This window comes from Astatotilapia calliptera, chromosome 15 (assembly GCF_964374335.1).
Source record: "Astatotilapia calliptera chromosome 15, fAstCal68.1, whole genome shotgun sequence".
NCBI lineage: Eukaryota > Metazoa > Chordata > Actinopteri > Cichliformes > Cichlidae > Astatotilapia > Astatotilapia calliptera.
Window position 1 is genome coordinate 30,804,491 of NC_137436.1, and position 25,089 is coordinate 30,829,579.

At 41.1% G+C, this 25,089-nt stretch overlaps 1 protein-coding gene across 3 annotated transcripts in view; it reads right to left on the reverse strand.

Moving 5' to 3' along the window:
* fynb (FYN proto-oncogene, Src family tyrosine kinase b) overlaps positions 1-18,657 on the reverse strand; it is a 100,300-nt gene extending 81,643 nt beyond the window's left edge. For all 3 annotated transcript variants that reach the window (XM_026193790.2, XM_026193788.2, XM_026193789.2), the window contains exon 1: positions 18,519-18,657. The gene's annotated coding sequence lies outside the window, so the exon portion shown is untranslated. The remainder of the gene's footprint in view (positions 1-18,518) is intronic.
* Positions 18,658-25,089: the final 6,432 nt, after the last annotated feature.

Sequence of the window (25,089 nt, forward strand, 5' to 3'; positions counted from 1 at the left end):
TAACCTTTGTTGGCAATAACAGAGGTCAAACGTTTACTATAGGTCTTTACCAGGTTTGCACACACAGTAGCTGGTATTTTGGCCCATTCCTCCATGCAGATCTTCTCGAGAGCAGTGATGTTTTGGGGCTGTCGCCAAGCAACACGGACTTTCAACTCCCGCCACAGATTTTCTATGGGGTTGAGGTCTGGAGACTGGCTAGGCCACTCCAGGACTTTCAAATGCTTCTTACGGAGCCACTCCTTTGTTGCCCGGGCGGTGTGTTTTGGATCATTGTCATGTTGGAAGTAGAGCTGGGCGATATGAGATTTTTTCATATCACGATATGTTTTTTTCATTTCAGGCGATAACGATATCTATCACGATATAAGCCAAATAACTATATTTGTAAGATTTAAATGTGCCGTTGCTCACAAGTAAAATGTGAAATAATCAGCAGCTTGTTTTTATTTAAATATTTATTTCCCATAATAAGTTCAACAGGGTAGATGTACTTAAGGAACATGAGACTTTTTCAGATAAATAAAGGCAAATATTGCAAACTACACAAAAGGCAGCCGCTAAAGCGTTTAAGTTTCAAAATAGAATAAACAAAACAGACTAAATTGTCAATTCCACTTAGAAACAAAATATTAATTCTAAAAATAAATCTTAGTTTGTTTTACAGAAGAACAGACAAAACTGACTAACTTTTGTCAATATCAAATAAACTGAGAACTAAAAGGAAATTCTCAATCTCTCCTTGTTGTATAGCTGAGCTTTTCAAACAGTTTTAACAGTTACTTTAGTCTGACAAAAGCCGAATGACGAATTAGCGCTTCCAGTCAGAGACTGAGGCTACGTCCACACGTACACGGGTATCTTTGAAAACGGAGATTTTCCGTTTTCGTTTTAAAAAATAATCCCGTCCACACATAAAGGCAGAAATGAAGGAAAACGCTGCTATGAACATGCCAAAGCAGCAGGTGGCGCTAGATTCCTAACCGTGCCGAAATGTTGGCCAATCAGAAGTCTAGAAGCCTCGGTGGGAAAAAGTAAACAAAGCTGGGGCATAGAAGCAGAACCGAGTCGTCTGTGTGGAGGGACAGTAACTGTGTGTATATGTAAGCATTTAAACACTGCAGAGAGTAGAATTAACAGTAACAGTATTGTAGAAATTCATTTCACCGAAACAATAACGTGGCGCACAGTGTGACGCATGCACCAGTTTATTGTATTTCCAGACTTGCTTTCGGCACAATTTACAGTGCACGCTACTCTGTTTTTTGTCAGACTTGAAATAGCCGAAATACCTTCACACTACGGAACTTCTATGGCTCTTCCGTTCGACAATCTCTCCGGCATTGGAACCATCATCTGTTTTCTCTTCGGTCACGCTCGGTTGATTTTTCTAGTTGGCACACTCATTTCCTCCATTACGCGCTGGCTCCATTACCCGCTGGCTGCTTCCCAAACAAACACACGTGCGGCTTGGCACTTGTGCTGTACGTAACAAGTCACGCGACGTGATGCTGCGGCTGTGATTGGTTCGGCTCTGCGCTACTTAATTTGGATTGGCTGACCTTTTTTTTTTTTCTTTTCTTGAGGACAAGAGCGGCGAGGTCTATCGCGATAGCTTAATTTCTCTATCGAGTCAAAGTTATATCGCGATACATATCGTTATCGTTCTATCGCCCAGCTCTAGTTGGAAGACCCAGCCTCGTTTCATCTTCAAAGTTCTCACTGATGGAAGGAGGTTTTGGCTCAAAATCTCACGATACATGGCCCCATTCATTCTGTCCTTAACACGGATCAGTTGTCCTGTCCCCTTGGCAGAAAAACAGCCCCATAGCATTATGTTTCCACCCCCATGCTTCACAGTAGGTATGGTGTTCTTGGGATGCAACTCAGTATTCGTCTTCCTCCAAACACAACGAGTTGAGTTTATACCAAAAAGTTCTACTTTGGTTTCATCTGACCACATGACATTCTCCCAATCCTCTGCTGTATCATCCATGTGCTCTCTGGCAAACTTCAGACGGGCCTGGACATGCACTGGCTTCAGCAGCGGAACACGTCTGGCACTGCGGGATTTGATTCCCTGCCGTTGTAGTGTGTTACTGATGGTGACCTTTGTTACTTTGGTCCCAGCTCTCTGCAGGTCATTCACCAGGTCCCCCCGTGTGGTTCTGGGATCTTTGCTCACCGTTCTCATGATCATTTTGACCCCACGGGATGAGATCTTGCGTGGAGCCCCAGATCGAGGGAGATTATCAGTGGTCTTGTATGTCTTCCATTTTCTGATGATTGCTCCCACAGTTGATTTTTTTCACACCAAGCTGCTTGCCTATTGTAGATTCACTCTTCCCAGTCTGGTGCAGGTCTACAATACTTTTCCTGGTGTCCTTCGAAAGCTCTTTGGTCTTGGCCATGGCGGAGTTTGGAGTCTGACTGTTTGAGGCTGTGGACAGGTGTCTTTTATACAGATGATGAGTTCAAACAGGTGCCATTCATACAGGTAACGAGTGGGGGACAGAAAAGCCTCTTACAGAAGACGTTACAGGTCTGTGAGAGCCAGAGATTTTCCTTGTTTGAGGTGACCAAATACTTATTTTCCACCCTAATTTACAAATAAATTCTTTACAAATCCTACCATGTGAATTCATGGATTTTTTTTTCACATTCTGTCTCTCACAGTTGAAGTGTACCTCTGGTGCACATTACTGACCTCTGTCATCATTTTAAGTGGGGGAAGTTGCACAATCGGTGGCTGACTAAATACTTTTTTGCCCCACTGTATATATATGTGTGTGTGTGTGTATTGTACTGAAGAGAGAGCTGAGTGTAAAATGGAAGCTCTTGGCTCTTGATTTACCGGTCGATCTACTTCCTTACCCTTAGATTAGATTAGATTAGATTAGATTAGATAGAACTTTATTAATCCCTCGGGTGGGTTCCTCTGGGAAATTCGATTTCCAAAAAAGCACAGCACCGACAGAAGTTACAGAGTTACAGAATATTATATATATATATATATATATATATATATATATATATATATATATATATATATATATATATATATATATATACACACACACACACACACACATATATATAAATACAGAGACACCTTAGCTATGGTCACGAGCTGTGGGTAGTGACAAAAAGAATGAGATCGCGGATACAAGCGGTGGAAATAGGTGGCTAGCCTCTCCCTTAGAGATAGGGTGAGGATTTCAGCCATGAGCGAGGGGTTCAGAGTAGAACAGCTGCTCCTCCACATCAAAAGGAGCCAGTTGAGGTGGTTCAGGCATTTGACAAGGATGCCTCCTGGGAGCCTCCTGGGTGAGGTGTTCCAGGCATGTCCCATCGGCAGGAGGCCCCGGGGCAGACCTGGGACACGCTGGAGAGCTTAAATCTCTCGGCTGGCCTAGGTATGCCTCGGTGTTCCTCTGGACAAGCTGGAGGAGGTGGCTGGGGAGAGGGAGGTCTGGGCTTCTCTGCTTAGGCTGCTGCTCCCCTCAATCCCAGCCGGCACAAAGCAAGAGCCAGAGTACACCTTGGACAGGCCAAAACAGAGACAGAAAACCATTCACATTCATAGCTACAGCCAACTTTGCATCTTCAGTTAACCTAAGCTCAGGCATGTCTTTGGACTGTGGGAAGAAGCCAGAGCAGCCAGAGAGAGCACATGCAGACAGGGAGAACACACAAACTCCACACAGAAAGGGCCTGGCCAGATGGTGGATTCAAAACCCAGACCTTCTCGGCAGTGCCACTCAGTAATAAGTATTATAATATGGGTTTTGGTAAGTTTTGTGAAAACTCAGCCTAAAAGTATTTAAAATGAGTTTTTATCTTTTAAGTCAAATTTAAATGAAACCAATGAATGAAATCCATGGAAGCCATAAGTGGAAAAATGTAATACAACAGCTTTAGACTTTCTTGTCACCTTCAATCATTCAAATTCACTTTATTCTGTTCCTCTGTCTGTTTGCAGCTCATTTTCTTTTTTCTTTGGTCTTAGCTACATATTGTCCCCAGGTATGATAAGGAGAGGAGCGTGACCATGTATGCCCACTCACACAGACTGGTCCACATCCAATACTCAGATCTACCTTTGACTTGTCTTAATACATTAGATACTTTTGAGGTTGCTGAAGTTTATTATAGTTCCACACAGCGTACTTTCCTACCACCTGTAGTTAAAGAAAAACCCATGTATTTTGCTCACACACACTGGTTATAAAAGAAAACAGAGGCTCTCTTTTGTATCTACAATGCTAGCACCAAGCTCTTCTTGCATTCATTTGTTAACTCAAAAGTGCAGGGAGCAAAAGTGCGAGAAATAAAGCACACACAGACCATTTCTGACACGCTACTTTTCTTTTTTTCCCCCACAAGTTAATCTCCACGCGGGCGTGAATAAACTTCGCAGTGGTTGCCAGATCTCTGACTGACAGCGGAATTACACAGTGGAGTGATTGTGTGGCAGCAGGGCTGGGGTTAACTGCGTGGCGCTCCTCCTAACTGCCCTTTATTTACAAAAGACGCACTGTTGCTGCTGCCAAAATATGTTAGAAGCCATTAGCTGCTGATCTGACTTTAAAGCTCAGTCCTGCTAATCTAATTTAATCTGCCTCTGTGGCTTTGCTGATTGCTGGAGCGGATCAACGGTGACACTACAAGTGCAGGCGGGCTTTGCTGATGTGATGCAACTGTTTGTTCTGCAACAGCAGACGCCCACGCTGAACGGTGCTGCTGCTGTTGTTGGTTTTTTAGGGGGTCTCTTACATGAACACTTCCTGTCGTCGGTTGAATTAGGCCTTCACGGAATGTCTGAGTGGTTTCTCTGGTGATAGTCAGCTGCTTAAGATCAATAAGCACGAAGCAAGGTATGATGGGAAATGACCTGAAAAAGATGCATTCCTTAATGCGCAGCTTTTGACTTTGTCTAGATAAAGTGCAAAAATGTATAAGGGTAGATATTTATCGAGGACAGCCTGGTGTAACATCTAAATGGTGTAGGCGTGGGTGGAGGTGGGTGCTTTGGCTACTCTGTTTCTTGGCCGATACAAAAACAGAAAAAGAAGTAGCTGAAGAGACAGGAAATGAGAGAAAACAAAGATATGAGGACAACAGGATGATGGTTTGACACTTTCTTTCCTGTGAAGTCTCAGGTTTTCACAGTCAGCAGCAGCACGGCAACACAGCACTTGTCCTAGAAACACAACTGTCTGCACTAATGTTTTTCCAGTTTGGGTGATCTGTACATAAAACTGCGAGGGAGTCTCAAAATACTCACGATGACCTTAGCGTGTAATTGAAACCTGTGATTTAAGTCTTCTTTACCAGCACAAAATTGCAGTGTTCCCACGAGCGACATGCTTCACCATGTCAGGCCCCAGAGAAAGCGAGCTGATTCTCTTCCTTCAGCTGCAGCCCACCCGGCTGAGGGGGGGGGTGTTAGTCATTCAGCCACACGAAAGCTGTCACATGACTGGCCGGGGCACAACAGCAGTCATTCTGCTCCTTCGCTGCCACTTGGCTAGCGGGACACATGAGTGGGCCGCTAAAGTGGCCGGACACGCAGCGGGATCCGGATTCAGTGTGCTGAGCTGCCACTCAGGGACAGGGGGCTGAAATACATGCGCTGCATGTACTGAGCACGAGAACAAAAATCAGGGTTTGTGCTGCTTTTGTTTTTGTACTTCATCCAAGTGAGCACAGTCAACAGCGGCTCCATATGCACATCTATTAATGGTCACAAGTCTTCTATTGTCCTTTAAAAACTTTTCACATTCTTCCAGTCCTCGTCACCCGAACTCAGCAACCACACACAGCTACACACCCAAACACAACAGCTGCCTGTTTAGAAAGCATCCGAATACTGAAAGTGTTCTTATTCTGCTCATTTCCTGCTCCATGGTATATTCTGTGATTCACAGTTCAGCTGGACCTCAGTGCAACCCCATCACCTCTGACACACGCTGGTTTTCACTTCCATGGTCGTTGCTTTCTGTTGTTAGCCCTTAGCATCTAGGTTTAGCAATGATACAAATAAGATAATAACCTAATTACAACCATGAACTCATGTTTATGCACTGTGCAGTGCACCTAGGGAATAAGCAGTGTAGTAACTGTACTAAACTTAATTTAGTATACTTCTTTTTTAGACAGATTTTTAAACAGATAATAAGAATTGTAAAGAGGTGTAGCTAAACCTGACCCTTTGATCTTCATCTTCTTATTCTCTGATAACAGCACAATAACATTAATAATAGCTTCATAACTAATATAGTTGGTTCAACTATTTGTCAAATATTACCAAGCAATAAATGTTTCAGTCTTATTAAGAGCATGCCAACTACTCCTTAACTACCAACATTTCCTCTGAATTTATAACTAAGATATGAGCCACAGGGTTATTGTTCTGTATTGTTTCACACTGTCCGACTGTCTTCTCAGCAGAAGAGCATCCACCATATAGCAGGAATTTCTTTCAATTATATAGTAACCTTTATATGCTACTATACAGAGTCTGCAATTGGTAAATGTATACGTCACAGTCGAGAAGTGAAGAGTTACAGCCCAGATGTCCAAGTTTTCTATCTCGCACTTGAATATAGCACACATTTGTGGATTTGTCTCACAACCTCATTTACATGTGATATGATCTATGCACACAACTCATGCAATCAGTGAGTGAAAAGACATTTGTGCTGAAGTGAGGTTTTCAGATTCAGACATATGCATTTGTAAAATAGAGCAGATGCTCTTTACATCTGTATTTGTATCCAAGTGATAGGCTTGAGGATCATACCATACATGTTTGTAACCTTTTGGAGACTCATTTCCTTCCATATTTCCTTGATTCCTCCAGCAAATTATAGCAGGAGACAAGTGCAAGTGTAGAAGGAGAGGAAACATAGAGGAAGCCACAATTCTTTGGGGACCCTCGCCAAGCTGGAGGGACCCCTGCTGGTAAGTGAACCCAAGAAGTTTCTGTTGTGGTGGGCGACTTTGTCTTTCTGACTTGTATAGTTGAACATATAGCTCGCTGTCAGCCACCCACTTGTGGTTCATTCTAGGGCTAGTCTCTAAAGGGTAAGTAGGGCACTTTGCCATTTCAATAATAGCTGCATTGGCAAAGCTTACAGCTGCAGGCTGTAGCCTTTACATGGATGTGGAGCAATCTTGCAGACAGTGTGGTAGTTCAACAGTGATTTTATATTCAGCTGTGTGTGTTTTGTCCTCCAACATTCTGATACAACTCATGGTAAAGACGTACCACGTTACAACATCCCGAATATTTCCCTCAGAGATTTAATTTGATTGACTGACCAGCACCACCAGTGAGAGTCTGACTGGCATACGCTGTTGAAGAGTGGATTAAAATGAACCATTATCCTAACAGCACATTAGGCCTCCTCCTCTGGGTTTCCGCATCCTTACATCAGAGAAGGATTTGCCAGGTGATTAAAGTGAGAAAAAAACTGAGGGTGTTCATAAGAAGAGAGAATTAACAACTGATCTTACTCCCACAGACCGCACTGACAGCAGAGTGAGGGAAACTCCAGAATGACTGGTAGACAGAGAGTGGGTGATATGGAGGATGTTGTATTTTGTGTTATCAGGACATACGCTATATGGCTAAAAGTCCTAAGGTGCCTAAACAGTATACCTAGAGGCGCTGCTCGGCCAGCTGTGTGCCATGACGCTTCATGTTGATGTTAATGCCAGGGGAGGTTTGGAATGCTGCAGTTCTAATTCCACTAAGTAAGAGAATGGCCTGAAAAGGCAAAATAAGAGCCAGTGTAAGATTATATTCAACTGAAAAGCTACTCTAGTACAGTATAGATAAAGCTGATATGGTATCTAAAACAAGCCAAAATGATCTCCTGTGACCTGGAGGATCGCTCTGACCGGAACTTATTCTCTTGCCATGCTGAGCTCAACAAGGACCAACAGACTGCTGCTTGCTAACTGCAGTGCAAAAAGGCATCAACATATTATTATTTATTTATTTTAAATAGTTAGAGAGGAGATTTTTAATGGTTTTATTAAATATGCGAATGAAGCTGCGCATACACACAGCAGGAGTGAAAGAGAAGGTTTAAAAGAAGGTAGTGAGACCTGCTATGATGTATGGTTTGGAGAAAGAGGCACAGATAAAAAGACAGGAGGATAAGCTGGAGGTGAGAGAGTCAAAGATGTGAAGTTTTTCAGTGCAAGTGAGCAGAATGGACTGAGAGGAACAAGTCAGGTTGATTAGAAAGGTAAAGCTGCGATGGTTTGGACATGTGCAGAGGAGAGAGAGTGGATATACAAAACATCCATGGATGTCTGATGTGTGATTGGAGGACACAAATGGGACCCTATGTTTGGGTGACAAAACTGAATGTGAATTGAACATTTCATGTTTCAGCTCGAGTGCTGCTCAGTTTCACATCTCTTTCAGTCGGGGTCTTAGAGGAGCATCAGTGTATGGCAGCTTAGGGAAGATTCAGCTTTAGATTGAACTTTTCAACCCTGGCCGCAGCCTCTATAGACAAATCACTCATTTCTTAAGCTATGTGACTCATTACCATGCAAATCTCATTGCAAACGATTCAGATCCTTTCGATTGCAATATAGTGCATTATTCCTACGGGAATCTGAGAAATGATAAAAATCCTATCAGCATATGCTGATTCAAAGCTGTGGAACTCATTTAACATGTGCCAGGGTGTCCTGAAGATAAAGCTCTGTTGCTCTGCCAGCAGCTCTATCCCTTGGCAACATCACAGCCATTTAATGGGGGCCTGGTGTAGGCCTTGGCCTGGTGTGCCAGTGCACTGCTGCTGCCAGGGTGAGCAATCATCTCCTTTGTCAGCATCTTGCAGCTGCATCAGCAATGCAGGGAAATGACGCTGCACAGTGAAACGTAGACCACAGCGTAATACGGACAGCACACGGATCAGGGGGCTCTATATAGTGGTGGAAACTGGCTATAATAGAAACCTCCATCCATGGAGGAGTTTGTCACAGTTGCTAAGACAAAGGTAAAGGCTCAGAAACAAAAGCTTCCACACAGAAACACTCATTTGTCCACCACAATCTGACAGAAAGTCTGTGGGCACAAAGCAAAACCATAAAGTCTGCATTTGAAATTCATAGAGACCATAAAACATAATTGCTTCTCTGCTATGCAGATTTCAACATGTGGCACAGTAAGGCTTTGTTGAGACAGAATCCAGCCTTTGTCCCACACGTGACATTGGACGTAGCAGGGAAAATTCACAGCAACTTAATAATGCATGAAAACTCTCAGTGCCGTTAGCGTGTGTACAGAAAGCACTTTTGTTTTAGTCAAAACACAAACATTCGTTATCAGTCTCACGCCACCACCATAAACATATCATTAATAAATAATAAAGCACAGCGAGATGTATCACGCGCCTCAATCGTCGCTTCGATCAACGAAGATCAACGCCCACATGATTGCTACTTGTGACTGGCGGAGAAAGAGCTCGGAGATGCTCATGCTAACGCTCTCTGGAGAAGCACCGTCCTTGTGAATTTACAGCAAGCCATTCCTTGACCCAATCCAATGAATGCATTCACTACACATAATCGGCCTGACACATTGGATCATTTTGGGAGCCCCTGTGACGAAATGGCTGCATACATTATGCTGACTACATCAAGACTCTTTGCTTTGCTTAATGTCTAACACATTTCATGCAAGAAAGATGCCCCTGTGCCCCTGAACCAGTAAAAACATATGCTGGGAAAGTTGATGGGCAGCTGATGGTTTTTCCACCAATCACAGCTCACCTGTCAGGCGCTGAACAGAGCTCTAACATCTAGCTTTTTTCTTTCAGTCAGTATTATAGCAATAAAAAACAGTATAAGAGGAAAGAGAGAAAAAACGATTCTGTGACGTGGAAAATACTGTACAAAAGTGACAGCGCTCGGTTGTGTAGCACGTATGACTAAAATAGATACGTGCAGACTATAAAACATTTTGAGAAGCACATATACAAATAAAAAACAGAAGATTCAAATCAAGTAACCTCACACACCAAACAACAGTGTGTAGTTTATGCTAGCTCTGCAGCCCTTTCTTCTCTGTCTGTCTTATTGTAGAGCTGACAGCAGCAGTTGCTGTAATCAAATCTATTCCTTAGTAGGTGAAAAGCCAACAAGAGTCATATGAAACATCGTATTCAACAAGCATAAGCATGAAGTAAAGCGATCCTCTCACAATCAGCACAGCTGACTTAAGAACAAGCTGTCTGCATGCAGACAACTCCTAGCTTTGTGTGATGTGTGTTTACAAAAAACTCTGAATTTAATCATGAGTTGTTATTAATCAGGCTCTCTTCCATCACCACCAAGTGGTGCAGCAGATAGCTGTCCCTCCCTGAGCCTGCTGCTGCTGGAGGTTTCTTCCTGTTAAAAAGGGAGTTTTTCCTTCCCACTTTCACCAAGTGCTTTCTCATAGGGGGTCGTTGGATTGTTGGGGTTTTCTCTGTATTATTGTAGGGTCTTTACCTTACAATATCAAGCACCTCGAGATGGCTTTTGTTGTAATTTGGTGCTGTACAAATAAATTCAATAAAAAATGTTCAAACTTTTATGCAGGATGACAGCAACCATCCCAACTGATGGGTAGCAAAGCATTTACTCCACTAAATCTAATAACTACTGATGATACATTATTACAGATTGAGTTTCTCTGTAGTATATGGTCTGCAGTAATGAGCTTTATTTTATCTGATTCTTTGCTTGTTTCTTGACACGCCTGTTAAAATATGTGTGGGGCCTGTAAAACTCTGCAGACCGCACAACCTGTTAAGAGTTTGAACAAATCTGGAATTTTATTACATAAGAAATATGCTGAATATATGCAGTTTTCCCGTGTATGTAACTGTCCCTTGGTTACTGCAAAACTACACACACAGAAAAACTACTAGGTGTGATATTTTATAAAACATACAATTAATAGATTGTATGTTTTTGTATTTTTGTGACTTGGAAAGCAGGTTGATATGTGGGTTGGTGCTGGCTAATTAGCTAATATTAGAAAACAGCCCGCACTGCTTATAATTAAGTTTCTCCACTGATGTCAGAGGAAATGATGACATGTCTTGAATACAACTTTGGCTCTCTGACAAATAATTTCCGAGAAAATGAGCAAGCAAGCAAACAAATTCCAATACAAATGTTAAGATCCCAAAATATAAACATATCTAATAATACGTTAAACCCAATATTATTGCTTCACTTGGTTACTTGAGTTCTCTCTAAGTTCTTTTTGTGCACAAACCTGCTTCGGCACTTCTTTACTGGCCTAAAACTGACTTTTATGTAACGACTGATCTGCACACGCTGATGCTGATACTAATATCCTTCCTTGTTTTTTGTTATTTCTTGAAACCAAGAACTCTTTATAAACATAACTTATATGTCAGATATGAGATTAGCCACCATAGAATTGGCATGACAAACATACAAATCTTGACTGCTGACATCTATAATAATTTTATACATAGTCAGCATCGACTGGCTTTTTCCAACAAAATATTTGAAAATAGTTACAGAGTTACAAAGTCTGAGGATAACTCATTCAGTCAATTGTATCTCTGTGTAACTGCCGAGAGGCTAGCGTATGGCTGAAGCCTGGTAAAGGAACCTATCTCTGTCTTTCTTCTGCTCCAGCTGCACTGTAAAAACTCTGGAGTGGGGAGATGGCTGGCAGAATTAAAAGATTTCTGCTCGATTTATTCAGTGGTGAGGTTTTTAAATATAGACCGAGGAGCTCCAGTGCACTGCTGAACTCATGAATAAAGGCTAAATGGACTTGAGAGCTAAATGGAATTGGAGAGATTAAAAGAAAAAAAAGGGGGGGGGGGATTAAAAATGGAAAATGTTGAGCAGGATATGAGAAGCAGCCATGCTTGCTCAAATTCTCTTGCTTTGCCTGCACTCCAGATGTAAACGAGCGAGTGTGAGATTTTTTTTCAGAGGAAATGAAGCCACATTTAAGCACCGCCGACCGACTTTGTGCATTTTAAGTACTCTGTGAGCAAACACAAAGAGTGTGGCAGGTTGAAGTGGACTGTCATGATGCGATCGGCATGATAGGATCCCTGTATTCCCCGGGTCCTTGAAGCAAGACAAATAACTCCCACTAATTGAATTCCTTTGAAGAAACACCCCAAAGATGGACATCTCCACGGGCCCAGTTTTGACAAGCTTTTTCATGCCAGTGTATCACTTTCACACATCGTTTCCTCCCTTGACATGGCTACGACGATGACCCAGTGGCAATACGTTTGGCTTATAAACATGCCTAATTCATTAATGAAGCTGATGGATTGGGGAGACAACAAAAGCAGAATAGCCTCTGTTTTTAATTCATGGGGGACATCCTAGAGTAGAGCTGGGCGATATGAGATTTTTTCATATCACGATATGTTTTTTTCATTTCAGGCGATAACGATATCTATCACGATATAAGCCAAATAACTATATTTGTAAGATTTAAATGTGCCGTTGCTCACAAGTAAAATGTGAAATAATCAGCAGCTTGTTTTTATTTAAATATTTATTTCCCATAATAAGTTCAACAGGGTAGATGTACTTAAGGAACATGAGACTTTTTCAGATAGATAAAGGCAAATATTGCAAACTACACAAAAGGCAGCCACTAAAGCGTTTAAGTTTCAAAATAGAACAAACGAAACAGACTAAATTGTCAATTCCACTTAGAAACAAAATATAAATTCTAAAAATAAATCTTAGTTTGTTTTACAGAAGAACAGACAAAACTGACTAACTTTTGTCAATATCAAATAAACTGAGAACTAAAAGGAAATTCTCAATCTCTCCTTGTTGTATAGCTTAGCTTTTCAAACAGTTTTAACAGTTACTTTAGTCTGACAAAAGCCGAATGACGAATTAGCGCTTCCAGTCAGAGACTGAGGCTACGTCCACACGTACACGGGTATCTTTGAAAACGGAGATTTTCCGTTTTCGTTTTAAAAATAATCCCGTCCACACATAAAGGCAGAAATGAAGGAAAACGCTGCTATGAACACGCCAAAGCAGCAGGTGGCGCTATATTCCTAACCGTGCAGAAATGTTGGCCAATCAGAAGTCTAGAAGCCTCGGTGGGAAAAAGTAAACAAAGCTGGGGCATAGAAGCAGAACCGAGTCGTATGTGTGGAGGGACAGTAACTGTGTGTATATGTAAGCATTTAAACACTGCAGAGAGTAGAATTAACAGTATTGTAGAAATTCATTTCACCGAAACAATAACGTGGCGCACAGTGTGACGCATGCACCAGTTTATTGTATTTCCAGACTTGCTTTCGGCACAATTTACAGTGCACGCTACTCTATTTTTTGTCAGACTTGAAATAGCCGAAATACCTTCACCCTACGGAACTTCTATGGCTCTTCCGTTTCGACAATCTCTCCGGCATTGCAACCATCATCTGTTTTCTCTTCGGTCACGCTCGGTTGATTTTTCTAGTCGGCACACTCATTTCCTCCATTACGCGCTGGCTCCATTACCCGCTGGCTGTTTCCCAAACAAACACACGTGTGGCTTGGCACTTGTGCTGTACGTAACAAGTCACGCGACGTGACGCTGCGGCTGTGATTGGTTCGGCTCTGCGCTACTTAATTTGGATTGGCTGACCTTTTTTTTTTTTTTTTTTTTTTTTCTTAAAGAGGACAAGAGCGGCGAGGTCTATCGCGATAGCTTAATTTCTCTATCGAGTAAAAGTTATATCGCGATACATATCGTTATCGTTCTATCGCCCAGCTCTATCCTAGAGGGAGCGAAGGCCATCGTGTGATCTACAGCTCGGCTCCCACGTGTCACCGTATGTCCCCACTGGCTCAGTCAGAGCCTGCATTCATACACGGATCAACATTTACTCAAGCGTGACAATAATTTCAGCCTGCAAGCACGTCACAACCCAACCACCAGAGCAAAGAAACAAATAAGAAACTAAGAGGGAAAAGGCACATTTAATTGGTGTGAGGTTGAGAACAGATGAACGGCTGTCTAAGATTGTGTGAGCCTGAACAATCTGACCTCCATGTGATGACACGAAGTCCTGCATTGGTTTTTCTACACACAGACACCACTCAGCTGTGCTGCTACATCTGTTAATGGAGGGCAAAATATTCCCTTAATTATGGAAGCATTTAGCTGTCCTACCACGAGAGTTTCTCCTCTGTCAACATGTTAAAAAAATATTTATCCTAATCTTGTTTCATCCATAAATAAATTGGATTGTTGCATCCCAAATTCAAAACTGTACCGTCTTGAACAGCAGCAGTGGAAGTGGGCCTGGAGGATCCCTATAACCAGAATCTCCAGCAGGTGGAAAACTGGTTCATGTGTCACTTGACTGAACTCACCAGAACAAGTATTAGCACTGCCAGCTGAACTTTAAGTCAATCTGTGGGATGAAAGACACTCACTGAAGAAGCAACTTGTTTTCTTTTTTACTAAATAAATATTATCTGTAGGTCCATCCTGCAGAATTTAGCTACTAAGGGTAAAAGTCTTCCAGAATGTCTATTTTCTGTCAGAAAAGTGTATAATTGTGCAGTAAGAGATTAAAGATTACATAAGATTGCACAAAGATGAGGATTAGCATTAGCCTTGATGCTGTCAGCTCCCCAAATCTACTCAAAATGGATCTAGCCAAATTCACTGTGCACAGACAGGAACCAAAAGGATAAGAGGGAATGACAACACCCGAACACCCTCCTCAAGCAGGAACACTGAGCACAATGAGAGCGCATCTGGTCCTATGTGGGTCAAATCCCAGGCTAATTTCATACTATCAGCTTCATCTGCAATAATAGAGCAACTTACCATATAATACTCTCATGATACATTCACCAGAATTACTATGGTATCATGATTCAGTGATTCTGCTATCCTTAGATATAATGAGCAGAGGCCAGTTCTGACTGACCAGCCTCATACTAATCTAGTCCTTATTCCAAGACCAATCCTAGCATAATCCCCTTTATAACTCTGATAACTATCATAACGCATAAAATAAACATCATCATCACAGTATGATATGAAAACAGTGACTGAGCCCATTAAATCTTTGAGAAAGTGTTTACTTAAGTCTATTGAACTCCACACAAATGGAACAGAAAGGAGTCTCCCCCCACATGTTGTAAAAAATATGGGTTTAAGAACTTTTACTTTGGCTTCACTTTTTAGACCCTGAAGAAAATGAACAAAACTGATCAATAAATATTTGTGTTTTGTCTCCTGGTGTGTCTGTGGATATGCTTCAAGTGTGAAATGAGATCTTAAATTCATAGGTGTATTTGATTCAGATCACCACAGAAGCAGTCCAATTAGGCTCTCGAGCTGTCTCACAGTTAATTAACCCTCCAGCAATTAAGTTAAATCAAGAGCTTAAAATTACCAACTGGGATCAGCTGTGTATATAGGAGTACCTACAGTACGTGGGTCCTACAGTACGTTGTTTCCTTCAGAACAGATATTCTTAAATGCTATAATGTAGTTCATTATGAATTTCAATCATATTTATGCCAAAAAGGCCAATCCTACATTATACTCTGCTGTGGATACGGACAGCTGGAGACCCCATGGCCGGGTAGTCATTCTTGTTATACTTCTTTACTCAGCCCCACCCTGGGCTGCATTGTAATCTAAGTTCCCCACGGAATTCCACTTCGGAGCGGTCACATTTACTGTCTGTTGATGAAATTTACGTCACGCGGATCCCAGCACACTTGCAGATGGAGAGAGTATAATGTGCACATTAGGGTTCGGCTAGAGACTGCTACAGCAGTGAATGCTTCTTGCGTCTCTCAGGCTGTTCAGTTCAGCCGTAGTTCAGTGCAAACTTTACAACGAAGAGCTGCAAAAATCAAAGCCTGTATTTTCACTCAGTTTCTGTAAGCACACAAAATCAGTGTCCAAAATATTTCCTAAAATTGAAAAACTTCTAGATTATCATGAAATTTTCTATGAATTGTTGACTGGAAGATGTCAGACTGTGACCATTCTGTGCATTACTGTAGGTTAGTGACAACCATTAAAGAGACAAATAGTCACTTGCAGTATGTTCATCAAACATTAAACTTCTGATAAAAACTCCACCAGCTTTTCAAGACACTGTCATCTGATCACAATCATGCAGCATTATCACCACAGCATAAATACAGAAACTACTATTGGGCCATGTTGCACCCCTAAGTGTGTGTGGCTTCACTGAGCCAGGTTTTTACCCAAACAGCCTCTGAGAAGTTTGCTGGACAGGAATTTGGTGCACGCATAAGCAACTGTTTAATAAACTGCATTTTCAGACATAGTTTGGAGAGTTGCTCGGTCTTTTTGCACAACCCACTGTCATTGTTGCATGTTTTTTGGCAATTTTTGCACGCTTTGCGCTTTATATAGTCCCGTGCTGACTGTATGTTACATGTAGCACCATGGTCTTGGAGAAATGCTGTCTTGTTTCACTGTGTACTGTACCACTGCACACAGCTGGTATTAAAACATACTGATATTATAGATTATTTAATGTAGGCTGATGGGACAAACAATATGAATTGCTTGAATTGCCAAAGAAGCAGCCAAATACAGTGCAAAGACAACAACAGGGCTTTACCCTTTTTTTCATTTAACAAAATGTGGGTGTGTCTCCTTTTGCGCACATCCCTGTCCGCCGCAGACAGAATCGACTTCTGTGTGAAATTCTGCACTAGTTTGGATTTAATCTTCAATCTTTGGAAGCTTGAGGCGAAAGCACTAGTCTATGACTGCAGTTATCCACAGTTTATTATTGGCAAAATTCACTGCAAACACTCCTCTTCTCCTGTTTTCCTGACCTGATCACCTCTGTGTGATAACCTGCCTGATCAGATCTCCTGGCAAAACAAGCTGTTTAAAGCTGCCTCACTAAACATGAGTGACTTCCATCAGGGACTCATGTCTCATCTGATTCGGTTAAGACAGAGTATTAAAAAAAGCGCCCCTGAACTCAGCAACGAGTCAGACGGCGACATGTGCAATCTAGAACTTTATTACAACGACTGGCATGTTAAACAAATTTTTAATTTAAAATTGGTAAAACAAATATTTCTGCTGATTTACAGTAATGATTTAGATCAGCAGAAAAAAACCTGAAAGCACTCTGGTTCCAACGCTCTGTTTCCAAGACTATTAGCTGTGAGCAGATATCTGATATCATCCTAGAGATACATCCGTCCTCAGATGCATATACTGTGCCTTTACACAGTGCACCTGCAGAACCTAAACTCAGCAGACCACATCCCAGCTTCTTCCTCCTACTGCAGAAATCTTGCACTCAGTGCAGGCGGAGGAGCTGCACACCAGCTGCTGGCATGCTCAAAACCAGAGAAAGCTGCCTTTCTGCAAACAGGCCATAATAGTACTTCTAAAAAAACGAAATAAAATCACACATTACAAGGCCCTCTAGTTTCTGCACTTTCCCTTTAAGTGCCACCAAAAACACATTGATTACAACTCTCGCAAATAGAGGGTCATTCATTAAGGATTGCTAATGACACATATATATACTGCACCCATTTTGCTATCAAAACACAGGGAACGTATGGCTGCCGGTCAGAGGTATGCAGTTTTATGGTCTGAAGTCAATAGATGGAGGGATGCTCATCATTGTTTTAAACGGAAATAGAGGTGATGAGTGTTTAACCCCAATTACTGAAGTGAAGGAGGGAGAAATCAGCCTGAAATGCAAACAACATCATCGGCACAGAGCATAAAAATCCACAGGTACAGTGAAAGTAGTCACCGATGGAAAGTAGGAAAAAAAGACTTTCCAACCAACCGCTGAAAGAGACAGAGATTGCTTGGATCGGCATTAACAAGAAGCGAATACACTCGAACAGCTGCATGGCACTGCGTGCACGAATGCAGCCCGCTCCTCAAAGTAAACAGAGCAGCCAGGCTTCTCCCTGAAGCACACACAGAAAAAGCATGGCAGAAAACAGAGCCACTGAATCATGTGAGGTTATGTCCTTCATCTGACTTCACTGAGCATCAATGGAGAGGAGAGGCTGCTGCTGCTGAGGATGGGAGAAAAGGGGAGGGGGGAATGGTAAACAAGCGAGCTGGAGTGAATCAAAAACGAATGCGTCAAGATGCTTTGAAGCCCCCTGCATGTCAGAGGCTCGGTTTCCATCGGTGACTGTGGATAACCTACTTGTTTAATTAGCTTCGGGTGCTGTTTCTTCATCCCACTTGTACATACTGGATGTGTGTATATTTATTCTACCATATATAAATCGGTTATCACATTCAAACAGCCTCACCTTAGCCTTTCTATACAAACTGAGCGGTGGAGCTAGCGAACGGGCTAAGCACGTTTACGTTCCAAAACGTCAATAATAATATCACCTGGGGAAAAGCAAAAAAATCAAAGTAATTCAATCGGTTTGGGAAGCAAGAGCGAGAATGATGAGCGAAACGAAAAAACGGTGTAACTTACCAGTTCAGAGACGTCTAATAGTCCGCGGCACTATATTCCATGGTCGTTATAATAAAATAATATGACAGTAATAAAAGACTGCACTGCTATGGTGGCCCTGCTGTCGCCGTCCTGCTCGCCGTAGCCGCTTCAGTGTGATGGCGTTGGCTCTGCAGGGCCACAATGAAACGGCTGATGCCTTCACGAGCCGTCGGATATTGTCGGCACAGACCAACTAGGGGAAAGAAGACTACATGGATCATTTGTATGGTAGAACGGGGGGGAAAGAAAGAAAGAAACTCCGTGACATTCTAAATATCTTCTGTTTAGTGCTACACTCACAGGACGTAAGACATAAAAAGTTACGGTGATGAATGTGTTTGCAAATTCATTTAATGTTGTTTCTGGAGTAGTAGATGACCGTTGGTTATTTTTCAAAGAAAAAAAACACTGACTAAACGCTGGTCTAATTTGTGAAGCTTGTCACGTTTGTTTCGTACTTGTTTAATACCTTGGTGTTCTTATTGTGGCGTTTGAATAATCGATCGTTAAAATTCCGTATTTTTTAAGAGGCTTCGAAGGGCACATTCCGAACCCGGCGGTTTGACTGATAGGACGTCCTTCCAATCAGAGGAGAGGAAAGGTTTTGGAGGCGGAACAGGGAACTGTCCGTATATAGATTTCTTCGACGAACATTTCATCGTGACACACTTCGAGAAAAATTTTGTTTACACCAAAGTTATTGAATTACAGTCTTTTATTAGAATGTTAAAGCTCAATAAGGCAAAAATAAAATACATTTGGGAATAGTTAGAGACAGTGAAATAATGTGGGGCCTTTGTTGTTAAAAATTTAAAATAAAAATCGATTTTTATATAATAAAGTGCTAGGTGAATGACCTGCCATGAAGTGTTTGACTTTACAAAAGAAGAGACACATAGCTGTTTGGGATGCTGTGGAGGTTTGTTTGTTTTGTTATATTGTTGAGGCGCCATCTTTTGTCTGCACATGGAGCAGCACTTTTTATCACAGTTTTTTTTTGTAATATTATTATTCCTTTAGTTGCTTCTTCTTTTGAAAACAAAATAATATAAATATTTGCTAAAATGTAACAGTAGAAATATCTTCCATGGGTATAGCGACATTAAAAACAGTTATTCAGTTGTATTTACTTATATTTTGACTAAATTAGCATGAAAAGCTAATGAGATTAGTTCTTTATTCTGTGTAATATGATATCCCTATCTTTATTTAACCTATATGCTATAATGTCTGCTGATATTGTAGCTCACTGGGCTGACTTACTGGAACAACAAATGAAACGGACCCACTGCCATCCATGCTTCTTTGAAAATGTTGAAAGGGTAGGTCAGATACTCATAGATCGCCATGAGTCAGTGATGTTATACATAGCCAGTTCTTAAAAACGCCTAATTTTTTGTCAGGTGGTAGAATCCTTCCAATTTTTACTACTTATTCTATGCCAAACCTCCTCTAGTGCTTATCAGCAGAGAAAGGAGTCTCCTCAAAGAGGCCATTTCATTTTTTTCCCCTGCTGAGCACCGTGGCCTCACACATGGAGGTGCTAATGCTTGTCCTTGCTGCTTTGCACCTAGGTACAAACAGCCCCAGTCGCAGTTTCAGATGGAGGTCAGCGCTAAACAAAGCCAGCAGGGACCCATCATCTGCAAAAAGCAAAGATGAGACCAATAGGCCACCAAACCAGAAACCTTCCACTTGCTTTGTATAGGTAATCTGTTATTAATAGAACTGTGACAAAGAGCAAGCTCTGGCATAGTCTAGTGCCGGTTAGGAACGTGTGTGGTGCTCTTGATATGAATATATAGAGACCAAATTGCCTATAACAACAACCCTGATGATGCACAATCTCAGAGCACCCTTCTCCCAAACTGCACCAAGGGATACATAGCATATCTAGACTAGTCACACACCTTTAGATGTCCTCAAGACGATGAAGAAATAGTTAAGTGTTCCACACCAGGATGAAAACTGCACTAAAAAATACATTCTGTAGACCTTTCTACAAACAGGGTGGATAAAAATGGGAATGCAGTGACACAGGCTAACTGTGGAATCAGGACAGTGGTCTAGTCTTGCTCTATACCCTTTGCTTATTTAGGTTTCTGCTTTCCAGTTGATGTCTGATGTCTTAAGGCTGATGTGTCAGTGATGACAGCCACTCTACCCTCTGCCAGCTCCTTTCAACTTATATCCTACAGCTGTTCATGTTTGGCAGGATGGAGTAACACACTGAGCTTTACTTACATGCTTCTATGTAAGCAGCCCTGACATCCCATACATCAAGGAACCTTTGTCTGTCTGCTCGTCACCTATCTTAGCAAGGGGACTAGAGTAAATGGCATGTTGAGTTCAGCGGTCTCACTTTTGGGGTCTTGATAACATCATAAAAGTATGTCATGTCACAATTGTTTATGACTGCATTACAATGTCACTAGTTCAGATAATAAACCACACCTAACATGTTTGTGACACTACATTGACTATACATGATGTACAATCACCAAAATCCAGTATGGTCGGGTCATATTACAACAACTTTATCTGTCAATACCCTAGCATTATAATGCTCCAGCTGCATCAGTTCATGCTAATATACACAAGTGTAGTATTGTAGACATTAGTACATACTAATCACCCCTAGTTCACCCCTTCCCAGCATCATTGCAGATTAACCGTGGCTAGATTCAAGCATCATAAATAAGTTACAGCTAGCTGGTTAGGCTTGGCCTGCTTGTTTGTTGATATTATTAATTGGGTGTTGTCCTGACCCAAACACTCCTGGAACCCTCATCTGCTCTGTCCTCATCTTTCACAAAGGCCCAGAAACATGAATGCTTTACTTATGGAAAAGAGCATTTATGTGTCTAATAGAAACGCAGTAGTTATGGAATACTACTGGGGAAAAGAGGAGTTCTGCTACACTGGCACAGCTGCAGGCCTCACTATCTCAGCACTGGCACGGGATCCTGGTATAGACAATGGAGTGCTTCACGAGCTATAGCATGGAGGATGCTTTTGTGCTTTCTCTCTCACTGAATAGATGTCGTCTAGCCTTTAAATACAGTAGGAAACAACTTTTTTCACAACTTCTGCAACATCACTCACTGTGGATATGAAGCTCACCAAACACATGTAGTGACTGCAACTCTCCCACGGAAAGAACATTTAATAATTTCAGATCAATTCAATTTCAATTCAATTTTATTCATATAGTGCCAAATCAATAGATGCTTTATATTGAAAGGTAAAGACCCCACAATAATACAGAGAAAACTCTAGCAAGCAGATGACCCCCTATGAGCAAATTTGTTTTTTTTTCAATTTGAAGGAAAATCACCCTTTTAACAGAAAGAAACCTGCTGAACTGGGCTCAGTGAGATGCAGCCATCTGCCTAACTGGGTGAGGGTGAGGGGCGAAAGACAGGACAAAGACATGTTGTGGACGAGTGAGAGAGGGAGATTAATAATAACTAATGTTTAAATGCAGAGTGATGTATGAACACATAGTAAAAAAAAAGGTGAGCGGACAATAAACAGCTAACATACTAAGGGTTGTGCACACGCAAAACTTGTTCATAACTATCAGTTAGTTCTGCACAGACTAAAGACAGCTGATGTATAACACAGTTTGAGCTTTACTTTTAAATAATTTGTTACACATGAGGCTGCTTCATCAGAGTGGTCAGAATATTTTTTAATTGTGAAAGTGTTTTCTGTACTAAAAACAAAAGTAGATTTATTTTTCTGTAAACTATGTAAGAATCTGCAGTAGTGACTATGGTATTCTAATTATTGTACACATGTGTTTAGGCCAGGGATAATGTAACTATAACGTCACTTACTGGGCCGTTTGTGGAACACTTTATGTAACATACTCATTTAATTCTGCTCCTACAAGGATAGATACAGTTAATCCTTCACACCTCATACAATGATGCTGTACACTGCAACATATAACAATATGTGTTTTCTTTCATGTTAACAGGTTAATTGAACCTGTAGCTGTATCTTAGAAGGTAGAGCAGGTAAGCTGCTAATCAGAGGGTTGGTCCAGGACACGCTGGAGAGATTATATCTCTTGGCTAGAATGGGAACGCCTTGGAGTTCCCCCAGACAAGCTGGAGGAAGTGGCTGGGGAGAGGGAGGTCTGGGCTTCTCACACACACAAAAAGCCTTAAGTAATTATTAAAAAAAATATTTATTGGTTTCAATCAATATTCTCCTTTAATATTGATGTATGTAATGTAAAAGAAACACCAGCTTAATTGACTGCATCACTGCGCCCTCTGGTGGTAGGTAAGCTACAAGGCTTCTACTGTCAACTGGTTTTATTTTACTTCTTAATTACTTATTTGACTTCTCAGCTAGTTATGGCCATGGTCTAAACCCCAGCTATTAGGTTTTGATTTGGGTTTAGTTGATTATTTTTCTTATTTCTAGATTTTCACTTATTTCTTTTTAAAAATTAATATAATATTAATACAATGATATATACTTATGTTATCTGGCCTCTTAATGACTCTAGCCTATCCTACCAGCCACACAGCTGCACCTTTATTTTTGATCTAGTTTTTATTTTTATTTTAGTCATTTTTCCTAATTTCCAATGGAAAAGCAGGCCTCTTTAAACAAGAAGTCAAATCTTTCTCCCAGTGATAAAAAAAAGGCCTAAAAACACTCTTATTTTCTGGATGTTCTTTATAGATCTCTATTTATATCTACTTCATAGATGGTTTTCACAGCAGATATTTGAAATTGTATAAAATACACATGTTGCATGAATGAACCCCATGTTCCTCCAAGTAATAGCAAGAAAGAAGCAGAAGAAAATATTGATAGATTTTAAAGTCTTAGTCTCCCTTATTATCCATCCATCCATCCATTCGCTTCCGCTTATCCTTTTCAGGGTCGCAGGGGGCGCTGGAGCCTATCCCAGCTGTCATGGGGCGAGAGGCGGGGTACACCCTGGACAGGTCGCCAGTCTGTCGCAGGGCCAACACACAGAGACAGACAACCATTCACTCTCACTCATAGTGGCAATTTGGATTATCCAATTAACCTATCCCCACAAGTTGCATGTCTTTGGACGGTGGGAGGAAGCCGGAGTACCCAGAGGGAACCCACGCAAACATGGGGAGAACATGCAAACTCCACACAGAAAGACCCCGGCCTGATGGTGGAATTGAACTCAGGACCTTCTTGCTGTGCGGCAACAGTGCTAACCACCGTGCCATGCTGCCCTTATTATCCCTTACCTTCAAAATAAATGCAGTGCAATGCAATTAACTAGAGTCATTAGTACATTAGTGCTAGTAATTAACTAGGATATTAAGTGTCTGCGGCTCTTCTTATGTTCCTGCCTTTATAAACCACCATGCTCACTCAAAACTTAACCCTAAGAAGGATAAGTAGTCTTTGGCAATGAATGAAAATGTATATTATGTAAATATTGATTACTGGTTTATTGTTTCTCATTCAAGAGTAGTCACTGAATCTGTTTGACAGGTTTCTACGTGAGCATATTTTTTGGCAAAAATTGTTGTTGTTGCTGTTGTTTTCAATCTTAATCATTCTTTGATGGCAGCTTCCAGCAACACTCTGAAAGTCTTATGTGTCAAACCATTAGCCAAGGGTTCATTTCTAACCTTTTCTGCTAGTTCTCCTACATGATTTGTTCCACTTCTTACTAATGACTGATGAGTTTTCACAGAATAAATTCCCCAAACAAACGTTTATTGTACAAAGAAAGACAGTAAAAAACATAACAGCTTCATTCAGACTTCTCTTCTGCAAAGTCGAAACAATACAAAAATACACAAAAACAATGCAGCTGTATATAAATGCATGTAAGAGCCTTACAAAAGATTTCAATGTTTGAATATTGTGTTTCAAGTATTTGTCACTAAGCTGTCAGAACCAATGTGACACTCACTGTTCACCAGTAAGTGTCAGCGTTTCCTCAAACACAGCTGCTGCTGCTTCTTACTGTAAACATGAGTGCAGTTTAACATCACCCATTCCCACATTTCCCACACCATTATTCTATGAAGACACTGACCATAGACTAGCACTACTTCTTCCTTAGCAAATGAGGATTTTTGTTTTTAAATGAAACTGGCTTTGTGCAAACTGCTTATAAAAGACTGTTAGAACACTGTTCAAAAAATTCACCACATACTGTAGCATTCACTTCACTAAGACAAAACAATGTTAAAGTAAGCTTACGTACGTGCCTGTGTATGTACGCAGCAATAATTAAAACTGCAGACCAAACACCAGACCAGAAACAGACCACTTATAGAGATAAACCCATGAATTCATTGTATTTCATAGCCCATCCATGCTCTACAGCATAGGTGTCAAACTCTGGCCCTAATTACATTTGGCCCGTGAAGCCATACCAAATTACTATCAGAGCTAGCCTACTGGTATTATACAGCTAATATATATATTGTTTAGTATTAAGCTTTGCTTGTTCCATATTCAGTTTTTCATCAAAACTTGTTTGAGTCCATAAGAAAAGATTCATTCTTATATCTGGAGGAAGATT